The sequence below is a fragment of the Salvia hispanica genome, chromosome 1 (genome assembly GCF_023119035.1).
Source record: "Salvia hispanica cultivar TCC Black 2014 chromosome 1, UniMelb_Shisp_WGS_1.0, whole genome shotgun sequence".
Classification (NCBI taxonomy): Eukaryota; Viridiplantae; Streptophyta; class Magnoliopsida; order Lamiales; family Lamiaceae; genus Salvia; species Salvia hispanica.
The window spans coordinates 46,242,066-46,248,207 of NC_062965.1; the positions used below are offsets into that span (position 1 = coordinate 46,242,066).

At 34.5% G+C, this 6,142-nt stretch overlaps 1 long non-coding RNA gene across 5 annotated transcripts; it reads right to left on the bottom strand.

Annotated features, from left to right (window-relative positions):
* Window positions 1–2,496: 2,496 nt before the first annotated feature.
* LOC125201432 lies at window positions 2,497–5,781 on the bottom strand. 5 transcript variants are annotated; one of them, XR_007172935.1, is made up of 6 exons: window positions 5,663–5,688; window positions 5,466–5,562; window positions 4,699–4,802; window positions 4,281–4,565; window positions 4,074–4,194; window positions 2,497–2,949 (listed from the first exon to the last, which is right to left on the bottom strand). It is a non-coding gene; the product is annotated as an uncharacterized LOC125201432 (long non-coding RNA). The 5 variants fall into 5 exon arrangements; XR_007172931.1 differs by lacking the exon at window positions 5,466–5,562 and having other exon boundaries at window positions 5,663–5,781; XR_007172916.1 differs by lacking the exon at window positions 5,663–5,688 and having other exon boundaries at window positions 5,466–5,656.
* Window positions 5,782–6,142: the final 361 nt, after the last annotated feature.

Here is a 6,142-nt window from a genome sequence, read left to right on the forward strand (position 1 = left end):
TAATGGACATGTAGAGTGACTTTGACATAAAAAACGGACCAAATAATGGCCTTAAAATAGTGCAAAATCCGAGCGTATCAATTACCCTTTGTTCGGTCAGAGGATCAACTGACAGATATCCTCACCAAGGCGGTCAATTCAAGCAGCTTCACAATTGTATTGTGCAAGTTGAGCTTCGAAGATCCCACCACTCAACTTGAGGGGGAGTGTTAAAAGAAGAAGATTACGGGGAATCAATCACAATGATACCCCAAGAATAGATTGATGCAATTAGGGAATAGATTGATCTCATTAGTTAATAGATTGATACATTTCCTTGTACACACCATTGTAATACCTATATAAGGGGTTATACATGAGAAGAAAGAATATAATCAAGCAATAAACGTGAATTACTCTCCTCATCATCCTCTATATTATCGCCTGCTGATACCCCATTCAAGATAAACTACTCCTTTCGTTCCAACCAATTTTATCTAATTTTTTTTTTAGATTCGTCTCAATCAAGATGACTCATATTACTAAAAATAGAAATATCTTTAACCATACTTTATTATCATTTTTACTATGTTCTAAATCCACTTACCATACTCTCTTCGTCTCATTTTAAATGAAACATTTCTTATTAATATCCAGAGTTTATATACTTCATCCATCTTAACTAAGTTGAGTCAAAATTTTGAGCACAAAAATTAAGAACTTGTGTTAAAAAGTAGGAGAGAGGAATAGTAAGAAAGATAAAGCGGGAGTAAAGTAGGTGATATAAAGTAAGAAAGGTAAAGCGGGAATTAAAAGTGATATAAAGTTCGGGCATCCCGAAAAAGAATACGACTCAAATTTAGTTTGGATGGATGGAGTAGTATTATTTTGTGAGTCAAGTAGAAAAAGAAAAAGAAAATATAGTGTGATGCTTCAAATTTTAATAAATGTGTTATTCAGAGTGAAAAGGTAAAAAAATTGTTCTCATTACGTAGAGTAGGATGAATTGAGTACAAAATACTAATGCATAAATATGGTGTTGCCCAAGAAAGGGGTCACCATACGGAAGGAGTATGTAATATGTTCATGTTTCCACATATCAATAACGACTAGCATTAATAATTTATAATTTTATAATATTATTTGATAATTTTTGTAAGTATATTTGATCATGAAATTACATGATGAAACTCAGTATAATGATAAATAAATTAATCAAAGAAAAACTTAATTTGTTATAATAAAAAATTAGAATTTGAAATTAAATTAATTAGTTGATATATTATATTATGTGGTTACATATTATCAATTATTTATGCAAATTTTAGTTTTTTAAATAAAAAAAAAAACAAATAGACTACACAAACATTGAGTAGTACGTTACAATTTTAATTTTTAAATACATTAACTAGTGGAGTTTGTAAACCAATTTCCAAGTAAAAAGGTAGAAAATGAACGGTGATGAACAATATCGATTACCAACTGGGCTACATCATTCACATTTAATAAATCTGAATGTATAATACTCCCTATGTTTCCTCAAATAGAAACTCTTCTATTCTGATAAGCAAATCATATTGAATCCAATATTATGCAATGACAATATAAGCAACTATATAAATACATACTCCCTCCATCCCAACACTACAAAAAAGGTGTTTACCGAGCACCAAAGTGGTCGGCAAAAAGGGAAAAATGCTGGTATAACACACTTTACCGAGCACTTTCCGAGTACTTTAGGTGGTCGGTGGTATTTGCATTGTCGGCATTTTTCATCCGAGTGCTTGTTGGTGCTCGGCAACCTGATCAACTAACCCATACGGGGTAGTAGCGAGCACCTCTATGTGGTCGGAGTATTGCAAGCACCAATGGGTGCTCGGTTTTTTGGAGAGGTGAGGGGTTTGGATGCAACAAGCACGGCCACTGTTCGAGCAGGTTGGCAAGCACGTATATGTGCTTAGATAACTGCAAGCACCCAGCAAGCACCAATGGGTGTTCGGTTTTTTGGGGAGGCGAGGGGTTTGGGTGTAACGAGCACGGCCATTGTTCGACCAGGTTCGCAAGCATGTATATGTGCTCGGATAACTACAACCACCTATTGGTGCTCGGTATTTTCAAAAGTTGAGTATGGATGGAGCGAGCACAACCTCTAATTCAAGCAAGTTCGGAAGTAGGTTATTCTATATTACTCCCTCCGTCCTCCATTAAAAGTCACACTTTTCCATTTCGCTCCGTCCCCAATTAAGAGTCACACTTCAGTTTTACCATAAATAGTAAGTAGGTCCCACATTTCACTATCTCAATTCACTCACATTTTATTATAAAACCAATATAAAAAATGGATCCCACATTCCACTAACTTTTTCAACTAACTTTTCTTTACATTTCTTAAAACCCGTATCCAGTCAAAGAGTGACTCCTAATAGGGGACGAAGGGAGTATTAATTATCTATAAAAAATAAATATTAACAGATATTAAAAATTAAACAAAGCTTAGATAACATTAAAAAGATAAGATTATTTAACAAAAATATATAAATTTAAGATTGTCTTACAAAATTACACTAAACTACACATTTGTCATTTGTCCCATTTTTTCATTAAAAAGGCGCATCATTCGATCTTCCATTGCTCCCTCCTAGCCGCTTCCTCTCGCATTCTTTGCTCCCTCTGAGCTGCTTACTCACGCACCAATGCAATATTCCTATTTGAATCGGCTTGCACCTTTTCAAGTTGCAGTTACATTTGATCACGATGTTCTTTAACTCGTTACTCGACCAGTACATCGGCCTGGCTAGCATTGACGGGGGCAGAACCCCCAGATGAGTAAGTAGCCAATGGGAAGTATATGCTTGTTGCTTGCCCCGAACTAGAAATTTGTTCTCTCTTCTTCACCTTCCCAAAAAGATCCACGAAGATGGCTTCATGATCCGGATTCTCTATTCCTTCAGCCCGTGCCATATCGTCATCCTTCCATTAAACAAACATGAAAAACATTCAAAATGTGTAACAACAAAGGGGAGAACCTCGCAAGCAACAAGCTCATCATAGAATATCAATTAAACTTCCAAGGAAATCAGATAATAAAGCCAATCACACAATTTTGTAGAACATTATAAAGCTTCAGATTCAGAATGAATATGATTCTGGTCTTTTGGATGATCAGAAATCAGATCTGCTTAAACTCTCCATTCAACGCCAACACAATCTTGTTGCAGATGATTCTCACACAGCTATATTTATCAACACCAATCCAATCTCGTAATTTCTATGACTGGCAGTGATGCATTGCTGAAAGTGAGTTTCTAGTTCCTCTATGCTTCAGCTTTTACCAATAATACGCAGACTCATTGCTGCATAGAGACTGATATCAAGTTATTGTTGGCTATGCAAAGAAAATCAGTAGTTCACATCACTACTGGAAGCCAGGAGGTAACAATCAATCTTCTGTGTGATTTTTATTTGAATTCATCTGCATAGTATGCTGAACATAGATCATTTGTGCTGAAGTTGGTATAGAAACTTCTACAATAATAGAAGCTTTTGGGGAATTCAGGTGAATACTATTTTTTGCTAACTTGATCAAAACACTTGTCAAAAGCTAACTCAAACTTTTAATTTATTAGTTTCATGATGCTACCCTAAACTTGTATTCTGATATCCATAACCAACATTTGATTCAGACCTGGAAAGACACACAGCTTGCCCATACTCTATGTGTCTCTACTCAGGTGATGAGCTAAGCGGAAGAAGTCTAGACAAAAGTTGTTATTTACTCATCTCTTTAATGGAATGACATTTGCATATACTTTTTGTTAGTAGGAAACTGATATCTAAATTGCTCATCACAAATGTATTCTAAACCTAGCTGTGTGTTGATAAATAAGAGAGACGTGCAATGTAATCTAAGGATGAGGAGGGCTCTAAGTATGAGAGCTCTAAGCTTCTCATACAACACAATTAGTCTAACTTTCCATAAAAAACTCTTAAAAGCAATACTGCAAGCAATACTCATAGCATAAGACAACAAATTTAGATAATCACAAACCCAAATAAAATTTCAGAAATCAAGCCAAACATGTGAAAAGACTTACTACAATTTGTTGAGCGCGCTGCGAACACAACTCACCTTGTGAATCACCGTTACTTAGCTTGTGGGTCTTTAGAAAGAACTAACTCCATAAATGGAGAAAGTTTTCTAATATTCTCTCTTGCCTGAAAACAGTTTTCAACATTAAGAAAGTGTAAGAGCATTTAAAAACAACAAACAAATCAAACTAATGAAATACTAAAACTTTTACCATTTTAGTTGTTGTCTCCGCAAATGATATACATCCATTACTATGTGTGTCAGGCGCAGTCTCAAGCCCTTGTTTACAGTTTGCCGAGCACCTCTCGAAAGCTTCAATACTCTCGGATAAATTCCAGTCTTTTTGGTAATTCGACCATTGGGCATTTGTGTAAAAAGAAGGTTTCTTCGTCTTCTTTTTATAATAGCAAATGAAATCCCCGTATCTAACTTTGCACTTACTAATAAAAGCCTCCTTGCACTCATCTTCATCATAAGACTTACGGTTAGCATATTTCTACAAATAAACACAAAATGACAATCAAATTTAAACTACAAAATAAGATCTTAAAAATTTTGTAAGTAATCTTACTAAAAGAGGAGAGAAAGCGAGATAGAGAGAGAAAAATATATATAATGCTCAAGTTTACCTTAAATTCAGCCCAATAGAGTTTTCTGGCTGAATCCATTCGGGTCAACTATCTGCTTGAAATTATGCGTACATATGCTTGCCACGACACCGGAAGGATGCAAGCTGCACGTTAATATATGGTTAGTTATCTCACAAAAATAAGGATATAAGTGAAATTATCAAATCACTGAATAAACTGCAAGTGGAGTTCGCACAACACACACACAAAAAGTGGTCTGCTCCATAGATCAAACAAACAATGTGGGCTCAAAATTTCTAAATATGAGAAGTCATACGTATTCTTCTTTTACATAGTTTTGAAGAGAATTTGTCAATAAGTTCCAAGTACTTATAGCCTTAAATTGCAAAAACCTTTACAAGACATACACTCTAGAACATAGAATCAAAAACTAGAAAAATTGCTAGAATTAAACTCTCAAATTCGAAAATGCTTTCAAATAAACCATCCACATGGAGGCCTCATATTTTTCTCTCCTAAGTCCCAAATAAAATCAAAACCAAGAACAAAGGTGCAAAGCAATTTAGAACATAGAATCAAATGCAAATTGACAAATTTATTTAGAGCAGGGGAGGGATCAGTTACACAAAACTACATGAATCAATAACCAAAAATAAAAATAAATCAGCAAACAGAAAAAATCAAAAGGTCGTTTAGTAAAGCTTGTAGATTGAATCACGCATTCCTTATTTCTAATTTATGCATTTATCCGAGGGCATAACTCATGAGTGATCTAGAAATTTCAGTATAATTCAATCGAAGACTACATCTTAATAGGAGTAATTTAAAAGCTTATGCTTGGATTTGTATCGCAAGAGTAGTTTTGCCGACAAGTAATTTTTCCAATGCCGCCCATCCTGACAACTGTGATTGCTGGATAAGATTCTTTCCAAATCGATCTGATAATCCAATCATCATTCCACCTAAATGAATTGTTTGAGAAAATAAGTTGGTCAACTCTTACTTCCTCAGGTGTCTCTTCCTCTTTCCTCCTCCTCCTCCTCCCTCCTCCTCCTCCTCCTCCGTCTCAATTCTCATGGAGGGATGGATAGCTGAGAATGAATATAAATATGTGAATAGTTTGATACTTTGGCGGCGCAAGAGAAGATGATTAGGGCTAACTGTTTATTTATTTTTTTTACTTTTATTGTATTACTTCCTTCTTCCCATAAAATTAAGTTACTATTTGAATACGAGTTTTAAGGTAGAATTGTTAAAGTAAATAAAAGTAGAAAAAATATTCCCTCTATCTCAAAAAAGATGGCATATTTTAAAAATGGCACGAGATTTTAGGAGATGTTGTTTTATGTGTTAAGTAATGAAAGAAAATATAATTTTATAATTGATGTGAAAGGAAACTTTTTTCAAAAGAGAAAATATGACAACTTTTGTGGAATAACTAAAAAGAAAAGTGTGACATCTACTTTGGGACGGAGGGAGTAGT